Here is a 12,600-nt window from a genome sequence, read left to right on the forward strand (position 1 = left end):
CATGTGTTGGCATAGAAAAATGAGATCAATATTGGTTTATTGGTAAAAAAAAAAATGAAACCTTAGGGTTGTGATGTTAATTATGGGAAATGCTCTAATTACATTGATAAATTAATTGGGATAATTAATTTGAAAGAAAGAAAAATTAAATTGAGAATGTTGGAATTGGATGTGTATGGGATTAAAGGGTGTAGTTTGATTCGTTCATCGCTCACCTAGTTGAAATGTTGATTATATATCCATTTGGTGCATTTATTTTCAGTATAGAAATAACTACTTTGGGCCATCAGTGGAGGATAGTCTTGATTGTTGTAGACACTGCATGATGATTAGGCAAACTAAAACTAATCGATTGAGTGTGCTATTGAATATAGTAACTGGAATAATACATTAATTCTATGTATTGATTGATTGTATATGATCTATGTTTATATACATGTGTTGTGTGGGAGGAGATAGGAGCTGTACTCCACGGTTTAGGGGATGGACCTCTAAACCGGATTTTGTGTGACATTGATACAACACTACAATGTGTATCAAGTGTTGATTGTGGAAGCGTTTGAATTGATTTGATATAACACTAAAATGTATATCGTTATCAATTGTAAAGTATAGAAGTGATTCTATGTTATGTTGATACAGCATCGAAATGTGTATCTTTCGCAAAGTGTGTGAATGGTTTATGTGCTATTGATACAACATTAGAATGTGTATCCCTCATATATTTTGAGAGTGTTTTAAAGATGAGTCTAAATCTCATCAAGTTATTTGGCTAGGTGTTGAGCCTTGTTTTCATACTCAAAGTTGGAAAAGACATGGGAAATGAAATGTAACATGGACTTAATGTCATAAAATCGAAATGTGATATATATGGATGTATCTGTGTTGGCCATCTATCAACTGCTAATCTTTTAGTCATTGTTCATGGCTGGTTTAGTGTATTTCTACTGGGCTGTGGCTCACCCTTTATGGGACATCATTTTCAGGTACAGGTAGCATGCCACCTCCAAGGACATAGCTTGGGAGGCTAGAGGCAGACAGGCCGCTTTGTTATTTGCTTTCTTTTGATGTATTACATGTAAATTCAAGCCAAGGGCTTAATATGTATTGAGTTAGTACTCTTTTTTTTGTAACCAAGTGTTAACTTGGAAAGCTATAAGCCCGTAGGGCATTTGCTTTTGTTGTTAACATGTAATACTTTTGTAGAACTATTCAAATTAATGGAACGATGGTTGGTTTCTTTGTATCAATGCATGTCTAAAGAGATGGGTTTTATGTATTATTTTGAGGGCATTACACTTCCGGTCAAATCTGGATGAGTTTGTTGGTGATCCGAAAGAGCCACTTAAGGCTGATGAGTGGTTGGAACAGATAACTAAGACGTTTGATATGCTTGGCATCGAAGACGGGGCATTGAAAGTAACCTTGGCACCTTTCTAGCTTAAGGGGGATGCGGGTCAGTGGTGGAAGTTCATGAGGGGTTGTATTGGTGGCACGTGGGAGGCCTTTGTAGACGCTTTCCAGGAGAAGTTTCTGTCCCCAACTGTTAGAGAGAAACTGAAGGACCAGTTTTGTCTGCTCAAGCGACTGAGTATGCCAGTGGCCGAGTTTGAGGCCACTTTTACCAGTTTATCTAGGTTTGCTCCTGAGCTTGTGGTGTCGGAGGAACGTCATTGTCTTGAGTTCGAGAAGAAGTTGAGGCATGGGCTCAAGACCAGAGTTGGGGGATCCATGACCCGGGAGTATGGACATCTTGTGGATGCCGCGACCCATATGGAGACTATGATGCAGGAGGAGGAGGAGATGATGAGGGGCTCTAAGAGGAGTCAGGATGGCCAGGGGAATGGTAAGAGGCAGAGGGGTTCTAACCCTCAGTAGTCCTAGAGTGCTTTGGTGAGATCTACCTTTCCAGTACCGAGTTCGGGTTCTAGGAGAGGTAGCCAGGGAGACTTTACCTGTTTCAACTGTGGTCAACTGGGCCACAAGTCTCCAGCTTGCTCGCAGAGGGGAGGAGGTCAGGGAGCAGCTTCATTTTCGGCTTGACCTCAGAACCAGAGTCAGGGCAGAGGCCGATCGTCCTCCTGTTACCAGTGTGGTCAGGCAGGGCACTTGAAGAGGTTCTGCCCACAGTTGGGTGGTACACCCAGTGCGTCTGGTTTGAGACAGACGCAGAGTTCGCAGCCAGCACAGTCTGTTCAGGCCTCGAGGGCCAATCAAGGGGCTTCATCGTCTTAGTCTGTGGAGCAGTCTTTTGCTCCGAGGGGTGAGCAGGTTGACCAGAGACCTACTGGGTGCGTGTATGCTGTTATTGCGCAGGATCTTGTACCGGCTCCATCTGTTGTGAGAGATACCTTTTTGTTTGCAACTCGGTTGCCAATGTGTTGATTGATACGGGTGCATCACATTCCTTTATATCTACTGCATTTGCATCTGTTTTGGGATTGGAGTTGGCACAGTTAGCATCTCCTATTTGTGTTGTATCGCCTGTTGGGGGCGAATTGATTTTGAAACAAGGATGTAGAGGTTGTGACATAGAGGTCGCCGACCGCCGTCTTCCATTCTCTTTTGTAGTTATGGCTATGTTAGGTTTTGATGTGATTTTGGGTATGGACTGGTTATCGTCATACCGGGTAGTTATTGATTGTTTCCGCCAGAGGGTCACTGTTTGTACCTTGAGCGGGGATTGTTTCCATTTCTTAGGGGATCGGGTTGGTAGTGTGTTGCCACCGGTGTATAACCCGCGATGGCAGAGTGAGCTTAGTGGTCTTCTCGCTAGCTTTATGAGTAGTGAGTGTGATGAGACCCAGACTGTATTGTCGAGAGTGGTGTGTGAGTACTCGGACGTTTTTCCCGAGGATCTTGTTAGTTTGCCACCCCATCGAGAGATCGAGTTCTTTATTGACTTAGTGCCTGGCACGACACCGATCTCCATGGCACCTTATCGTTTTGACCCAGCCGAGTTGAGTGAGTTGAAGATCTAACTCCAGGAGTTGCTAGATAAGGGCTTTATTCACCCTAGTGTTTCGACGTAAGGAGTACCGGCCCTTTTTGCTAAAAAGAAAGATGGTGTCTTGAGACTTTGTATCGATTATCGGAAATTGAATCGGGCTACGGTTAAGAATAAATACCCTATGCTCCGTATAGATGATCTGTTTGACCAGTTGAAGGGGTCCCGTTGTTTCTCTAAGGTAGATTTGAGATCGGGTTACCACCAGTTGAGGGTTAGGGAGGAGGATATTCCGAAGACGGCATTCCGTACGCGGTATGGCCACTATGAGTTTCTGGTGATGCCATTTGGGCTCACCAATGCACCGGCAGTATTTATGGATTTGATGAACCGGATCTTCCGGGAATTCTTATATCACTTTGTGGTCGTTTTCGTGGACGACATCCTGATTTATTCACCTTCTGAGGAGGAGTGTGAGGAACACTTGAGAGTGGTGCTTGAGTTGCTTAGAGCCTATAAGCTGTATGCCAAATTTGGGAAATGTGAGTTCTGGCTAAGAGAGGTCAAATTCTTAGGCCATGTGGTCTCCGGGGAAGGGGTGTCTGTTGATACATCCAAAATAGAGGCAATGCAGGATTGGGTACAGCCTAAGAGTGTTTTTGAGATCCGCAGTTTTCTAGGATTAGCTGGGTACTATCGCCGATTTGTGAAGGATTTCTCCAGGCCAGCTTCGCTGTTGACTAGATTGACGCGGAAAAAGGTCAAATTTGTGTGGAGTGAGACTTGTGAAAAGTCGTTCCAAGAGTTGAAAGTTAGACTTACCACCGCTCCAATGTTGATTATTCTGGAGAGAGGTTTGGGTTATGCAGTTTATTGTGATGCCTCACGAGAGGGTTTGGGTTATGTGTTGATGCAGGAGGAAAAAGTGATAGCCTATGGCTCACGTCAGTTGAAAATACACGAAAGGAACTACCCTACACATGACCTTGATTTAGCAACCGTGATTTTTGCCTTGAAGATTTGGAGGCACTACCTGTATGGTGAGAGATTCGAGGTGTTCTCGGATCATAAGAGTCTGAAGTATCTGTTTACTCAGAGAGAATTAAACTTGAGACAGAGGAGATGAATGGAGTTTATTGAGGATTATGATTTCGAGTTGCACTATCACTTAGGAAAGGCCAATGTTGTGGCCGATGCCCTTAATAGAAAATCCGTTAGTGATGTAGCTTGTATAGCCATCCGGGAATGAGAGATGTTGGGTGCACTTGGCGAGTTCGATTTGCTTCTAGGAGAATCCGTTGAGGCTGCGACCTTGTTTTCTGTAGTTGCGCAGCCCACACTTGTGAATCAAGTGTTAGAGGAACAGGGAGGTGACCTTGAGGTAGAATCCCTCCGAGAGAAGATCTCCAATGGGAAGGCTGAGAAGGGTTTGACTGTGTATCCAGACCTGAGTGTGAGATACCGAGACCGTCTGTTTGTACCGGAGTCTTGCCGAGAGGAAGTACTCCGAGAGTTTCACCATTCACGCCTTGCGGTACATCCGAGAGGCACTAAGATGTATCGTGATTTGAGTCGCCAGTTTTAGTGGCGGGGTATGAAGAGAGATGTGGCTGTGTTTGTGTCTAAGTGCCTTACTTGTCAGCAAGTGAAGGCCGAGCATCAGAGGCCAGCGGGTTTGCTGCAACCCTTGCCTATTGCTGAGTGAAAGTGGAAGCATGTCACCATGGACTTCGTTGTAGGTCTTCCGAGGACTCAGCAGGGTAGTGATGCTATTTGGGTGGTTGTAGACCGATTGACTAAGTCGGCGCACTTTATTCCTATGCGCGTGAAGGATTCGGTAGATCATCTTGCTGACTTGTATATTCGAGACATAATGAGGTTGCATGGGGTCCCAGTGACGATCGTCTCAGATAAAGATCCACGTTTCACTGCTAGGTTATGGCAGAGTTTACAGAGTGCCTTGGGCACTAGATTGACCTTTAGCACGACTTATCATCCTCAGACTGACGGACAGTTCGAGCGTACTATTCAGATCCTTAAGGATATGATATGCTTTGAGGTTGTGTTCTTGACTTTAGTGGGTCGTGGGAGAGACACTTTCCCTTGGTGGAGTTTGTCTACAACAACAGTTTTCAATCCAGTATTGGTATGGCACTGTTTAAGGCCTTGTATGGTCGATCGTGTAGGTCTCCAGTTTGTTGGGCTGAGGTGGGTGATGCACCTTTGTTGGGCCCAGAGTTAGTGAGAGAAACGACGGAGAAAGTTGAGCTTATCCGTAGGAGGCTTGTTACAGCCCAGAGTCGCCAAAAGAGTTATGCCGACCGTAGGAGGAGGCCTCTGGCATTTGAGGCGGGTGATCATGTCTTTCTGAAAATATCACCTAGGCGGGGTTTGATGAGGTTTGGGAAAAGTGGGAAGTTGTCCCCTCGGTTTATAGGCCCTTTTGAGATCCTTGAGAGGATTGGTGAGGTCGCCTATCGTTTAGTTTTACCGTCGCAGTTGTCTGGGGTACATGATGTGTTTCATGTTAGTATGCTTTGGAAGTACGAGCCGGATCCATCACATGTATTGGATTGGACCGACTTAGAGGTTGATTAGGATGCCTCGTATGAGGAGAGACCGATGCGGGTCTTGGATAGGCAAGAGCAAGTCTTGCGAGGCAAGACGATACCCTTGGTAAAGGTTTTGTGGAAGCATCACGGAGTGGAAGAAGCCACTTGGGAACGTGAGTTAGAGGTCCGAGAAAAATATCTGGACTTGTTTGTTAGCATTTAATTATGTAATGGGAGTTTTGTTTTGTATTGATAAACCTTAAGAGTATTGAATATTTCTTAAGTTGTAAAACATGGCATATGTTTTAATTTATAGAAGCATTGTTGAATATGCTTGGAAAATGGAAGTTTATTTTAACATTGCATATGTTAATTCTGTTTTAGAAATGTAAATATATTATTGGCATTGGGCATGTAATTAAATTGTGGAATATGTGTTGAAATTGGTGAATTTCAAGGAAATGCATGTTGATAATGCATGTTGTAGAATATGTTGTAATTTGCCCCTTGAGAATAGATGGTATGACCGGTGATAGGTCAGGTTGATATATATTGAATTGTAATATTGTTGATAATTGAGAAAGAAAAACATGTTTTTAAAACTTGTATCTAATTTCGGGGACGAAATTCTTTAAGGGGGGGAGATTATAGTGATCCCGGTTTTCCCTCTTATGTTTACTATGTTCTGGACTCAGTTCCGTTGATAGTTGTTGTTGTCTGTATTTCATTTTCGTCCTTTAACTCTTTGCATTTGAGTTTAGAATTGTCTTGAGCGTGTTTCAAACAGGTTAATCCGCTCGAGCGTGTATTCTTGCGCTCGAGCGGAGTTTGCATACCTTCAGTAGTTTGTCCGTCTGCAAAAATACTACAGATATGTTTTTTACACTCGAGCTGATTTCTTTACGCTCGTGCGGGTCGTGCTCGAGCGGGTATCCTTGCGCTCGAGCGGGTGTTCGATGTCTGTAAAAATGCTGGAAGAGTGTAATCTACGCTCGAGCGGGTTTTCCTTTGTACTCGAGCAGGTGGAGTTTTACAGTTGTGTCTTGGAGCTCGAGCGGGTCCAGTTTTTGTGTTTGACGCTCAAGCATCCTATTCTCCGCTCGAGTGGGTCATACGTATATCAGTTGGCAGTTGGGTCATTTTAGATTACTTTCTCAACTCTCACTCTCTCTCTTACTTTTCAAAAACCTATTTTGAGAGCTTCTCTCTAAGGTTTGATCTAGTTCTAGTGTGTTTCTAGCATTGTCCCTTTGTAAAAAGTATAGAGCTTGGCTTGGGCTATCTATCAATCCGAAAATCTTGGGGTTTGGAGCACTTTCGATTTTCTTCACCTCCTCATTTGAGCTTCGAATTTGAGGTAGGGATAAGTACTCATTTTTATGGTCTTTGATATAAAGTTTTAGTCATTTTGATATGATGTTGAAGTTGGGTAACTATTGGTGTTAGGGTTTCAATTGTTTAAAGATGGGTTTTGTTCTTTGGGACATTACATGTGTATTTTGGGTCTCAAGTGAAGTCATTGTTGATATTCGAGCCTTTTGGTTAATGTTGAGAAAGAGGGGAGAAAGCCCTAATTTTTGTTATGAATTAATTTATATAATTAATTTGGGAATGTTATGGAAATATGAAATTAAGTTGGAAATAATGAAATTGGCTCATTATGTAGTAGAATGGTGGAGTTGGACTTAATAATCACTCACCTTTGGGAATTATTGATAATTTATTTGCTGGTGCATTTATTATCTATTTAGAAATAACTGCTTTGGGCTATCGGGGGAGGATAGTCTTGATTGTTGTAGACACTGCATGATGATTAGGTGAATTAAAACTAATCAATTTGAGTATGTCATTGAGTATGACGATTGGAATAATACAACGAATATGTGTATTGATTGGTCATTGTATATGATGAGTATTTGAATACATGGATGCCGAATCCCGCAGATGAAATTTTCGTAAAATGGAAATTTGAAAATAATTATACATGAGTGCCGAATCCCGCGGATGAAATTTTCATAAAATGGCAATTCGAAAATATCTATACATGGGTGCTGAGTCCCGCGGATGAAATTTCTGTAAAATGGCCACAAGAAAATAATTACACATGGGTGCCGAATCCCACGGACGCAATTTCTGGAAAATGGCAGTTTGGAGTATTGTTGGCATGAGATGTAGTCTCATCTAAGTTGTTTGGCCAGGTTCTGGGCCGTGTTTATAAGTTGAGAATTGGATAAGTAAAGGATTATGGAACTGGATTGTACTGTATGTTGGTTTATATGAGTTAAACATTTATCAAGTGCTAATGTTTTAGTTATTGCTCATATTATGTTTAGCATATCTCTACTGGGCGTTGGCTCACACTATTTGGGACATCATTTTCAGGTGCATGTGACATGCCACCTCCAAGGACATAGCTTGGGAGGCTTAGTGGCTGAGAGACCTTTTTGATTACTTTTTGTATTACATGTATATCAAGCCAAGGGCTTATTTTGTATAGAGTTAGTACTCTCTTTTTTGTAACCAAGTGTTAACTTGGAAAGTTGTAAGCCCGTAGGGCATTTACTTTTGTTGTCAACATGTAATACATTCTGTAAGAATACTCTGATTTATGAAATGTGATATCTCTTTCTTGTATCATGGATGTCTGTTTTTTGGTTTATTTTGAGGGCGCTACATTATCTGAGCCACATATAGTATTTTGTTTTTTTTTTTTGGTGTTTGTGTACGAGGATATATTAGACTCTTTAGTACAATTTTTAATTATAGTTTATTTGGTCGAAATAAGTTAAATAAGTTGGAAATGGTTAATTTCTAAAAATTGGGTGAGGGATGTTTATCAACTTTCAATTTACAATAAACTATACCAAACATTACCATTGAATTCTTCTAAAATTTAAAGAAAATATAACAAGTCTCATAGTTTTGATATAATTATTATTAGGTTTCCTTAAAGTTTCAATTCACATAACACTTAATTCTCTTTTCATTAATAATTTGCTAATTATATTGATGAAAAAAAAAATAATGTTCTCATCTATTTTACACTTAAATATATAATTTTTTTTTATATTTTCACATTTTTTACATTATATGGATTATTACTTTAAAAACGCTCATGGAATGTATTTGGCACAACCTTATTGCATTCAACTTATGGGTATAGCGATTCCGATTTTAACCTGACTCTTATGGTATCCTGGACTTGGGTTTAATGCTTTCATATTGTTGTTTACCTCTTACTTTCCTTGTATCTCCTTAAATTTGGTTATTAGATTGTAGTTGTGTGTTTGGAACAAATTGGTTGCTTGTTTTTCCAAACCTTTGTTGCCCAGATCTTTGCTCATTCGCTCGAGCGGGCTTTGTAATTTTTGCTCCTCTGCTCGGACGGCACTTCTTGCGCTCGAGCGGGATTTGTGAACTCTCAATACTTTGTAGGTCTGCAAAACTACTAGGATAGTGTTTTCTATGCTCGAGCAGCGTTTCCTACGCTCGAACAGCTTTCCTTGTGCTCAAGCATTAGTTTGCTGTCTACAAAACTTCTGGTTATGTGTTTTCTACGCTCGAGCGCCACTTCTTACGCTCGAGCGGTTAGCGTTCATTGTGTCTTGGCGCTTGAGCGGCCTTTCTTGTTCTCGAGCAGAACAACTTTTTTGTGTCTGACGCTCGAGTGTCAACTCTTGTGTTCGAGCGGACTGCGTGTATATGAGATCGCTAAAATGACTTTTTACATCACTTTTCAAATATTTTCTCCCTAAAACCTAAAGTTGAGACTTTCTCTCTCTCTAAAACACTCTCTCTACATTTTCACCTAGTTTTAGTGATTTCTTCACCCTAATCCCTTTGATAAAAAGGTAGACCATCTCAAGATCTCTATTTTGATCCGAACAGAGTTGGGTTTAGACATCCTTGAAGTTTCACTCTTGCTTGGCTCATTTTCTCTCTTTGAGGTAGGGATTTTCTACACTTTTATATGGTTTTTAACTGAGTTATTTGTCGTTGTGTAACAATGGTGAGATTTGAAAGTATTTTGAACAAACCTAGGGTTGAGGTGTGAAATAAAAAGAGGGGGTTTCTAAATGTATGTTGTGGAGATGATTATGAGACTAAGTGTAAGATGGAATGGTTAGAAAATAGTTGATTTTGGCTTTAGGTTGATATATGGGCAAAAAGGGTTTTGCCCTAAATGGGTCAAATTGTTATTTTGTACAAATAACTAAAATAGACAATGATAATGTGTAATTGGATGATTGTTAATGTAAATGGTGGAGTTGGGCACGTGTTGTTTCTCAGTTATGGAAATTTGAATAATTTATTTATTGAAAAGATTGTATAACTGTTTAGAAATATCTATATTTGGCTATCGGTAGAAGATAGCTATGATTGTTGTAGAAATTACATGAGGATTAGGTAAATTGAAACTAATCTAATGTTGGTTGTCATTGAATGTGACTATGCTTTAAATACATTGTATATGTATGATGTTTGGGAGTAGAAAGGGATGTACTTCATTGTTTGGGAGGAGAAATGGGATGGACTCCATTGAAACTAAGTTGGCTGGAGTGTCCAGGTTGGAAGTCCCAAAATTGTGTGTATACAAGGGTGCTGATCCCGCGGACAAAATTTCTGTAAAATGGAAGATTGAAGTGTTTTTGTAGTAATTGTGTTGATTAGATAACCACCGAGTTGTAGTCTTAGTTGGGTTGTTGAATGATAATGAAATTGGCTAATGAAATGAAATGAATTAAAGGAAAGTGAAATAAGATATGAACTTGGTACTTCATGATGATAAAAATGTGAATGTTTTGTCACAAGCATTGTATATGCACATTGTACTTATATCTTTGTTAAATCTCATATACTGTTTTAGATTATTCCTTCTAAGTTTTGGCTCACCCTATTTAGAAAACCATTTTCAGATGTTGATGATATACCTCCGCCAAGGCAATAGCTTGGAGAAACTTTTGGGGGAGCAAGAGCTCTTTATTTTGTTGTATTCCTTTTGTATAACTAAGAGCTTTAATTGTCTTGAGCTAGGCTCATTTTGTTGTAACCAAGCAATGACTTGGAAAGATATAAGCCTATAGAGCATATTATTACCTGTTTAGTATTAAATTTTCCTATCATCATAACACATGTTGTAGATTCAGGATGAACATTTGTGAATGTATATCGCATATGCTATTTTTTATATATGAACTCTGATGAATGAAAGTACATTATTTCTATCATCTTTCCGCTTATGGGTTGTAGTTATTGTATATTTTTTGGGGCGCTACAATGGGCCTCGTTTGTTTTCCAAGTTACGGCTTCGAACTGGACTAACAGTGAGCTCTTCCTCACTAAGCTCTTGCTTGTTTTCCTCTTTGGCCTTGGGACTCATAGTCCCAACGGACTATGAAAGGCCTCACACAAATGGATTCAAGTCTGAGTTGAGAGATGGCATTAAAAAAAACAGTCCGCTTGGCTTAGGGGTGACCGGTCGTCCTGGAGGACATCCGGCCAGTCAACTGGTTGACTGTAATTTATTTTATTTTATTTTATTTTTTTACTTGTTGGGCATTTTTTTTTCAATATTAATGTTGGCTTCAGACTACACTAACAATGAGCTCTTCCTCACTAAGCTCTTGTTTGTTTTCCTCTTTGGCCTTGGGACTCATAGTCCCAACACGGACTACAAAAAGGCCTCACACAAACAGATTCGAGTCTGAGTTGAGAGATGGTATTAAGAAAACAGTTCGTTCGGCTTAGAGGTGACCGGTCGTCCTGGAAGACATCCGGCCAGTCAACTGGTCAACTATAATTTTTTTATTTTATTTTATTTTTTCACTTGTTGAGAATTTTTTTTCCCAACATTAATGCTTAATGTTTTTGTATTTTTTGTTAAGTAAAAATCATTATTTTATTTGTTTTCTTATTTTATATAAAAAAAATTTAACAATCCTCACACTAACAACTATTATCAAAACAAACATAATTTTACTATTCCCTTACTATCAATTCCCTCACTATCAATTCTCTTCATTTTATCTTTAAAAACAAACGGGGCCATGTAGATTAAAAAGCGCCGAATGTATTTTTCGGAAGCGATCGGGTTCTTTAAATTTTATAAAAAAAACACTTACCACTTGAACAACACACATATTGTAATTTAAATTTATTTTTATTTTTATTTATTTGAATTACATAAGTATTGCGTATGTCAGCTCCTAGTATTTTATAATTAGAAAGGATAACACATATATTGTGTACTAAATTAATAAAAATTTTATCAAAAAACAACAAAAAAATTATAAAAAATGAAAAAAATTGTGTAGTTGTAATTATTTTGTAAGTGAAAAGTGATTTTTTTTTAAATATTAAAATTAAATTAGTTAAAAGTGAAATTAATAATAAAAGTATTTGTGTAGTTTATAAATGAATAATTGTTTATTTATTTGTATAATTTAAAACAAAATTTCAAGACACCAAATAAATAATATATATATATATATATATTATGGGTGTCCCATTTAAAAAGTGTGTTAGGTTAAAAATATATATATATATTATTTTTTTGTGTGCATATTATAGTTAAATTTGTGTTAACATTTTATATATAAATAAAAAGTAAAATATTTATGAAAAGTCTGAAAAGCTTCACTGGAAAAGTTTGGTATTACGAGCAGTTCCTTCAAAGAATCAGACTACTAATGTATACAATACTTGAATTCTCAATATAGATATTACATAGTTGGCTCTCTTCTTTTAGAGACTATGAGTATAATAGGAGTATCTGCCAACAAAAAAATTATTTTAATATGATCATCTCATGGTTACTGAGAACGAATCAAATTGCATAGTTATATTTCTCAATTTTTTTGACATGTTCTTACGGAGTCAAGGTCGAAAAGATTGAAAATATATGAATATGTGGTATTTATTTATTTATTTTTGGGAATTTTTCCATATTTCTTCACAAACATTTTTACTATTTAAATGCATCTAAAAAATTAAAAGCAAAAAATTCATTAAAAATATGAAAAAATTTCATTAAAGATAAAAATATATAAATCAAACAATTAAGTGAACTTAGACCTTGCAAATCAAATAAAACACTTTTAA

Source organism: Camellia sinensis, chromosome 15 (assembly GCF_055761805.1).
Source record: "Camellia sinensis isolate YWXY chromosome 15, ASM5576180v1, whole genome shotgun sequence".
Classification (NCBI taxonomy): Eukaryota; Viridiplantae; Streptophyta; class Magnoliopsida; order Ericales; family Theaceae; genus Camellia; species Camellia sinensis.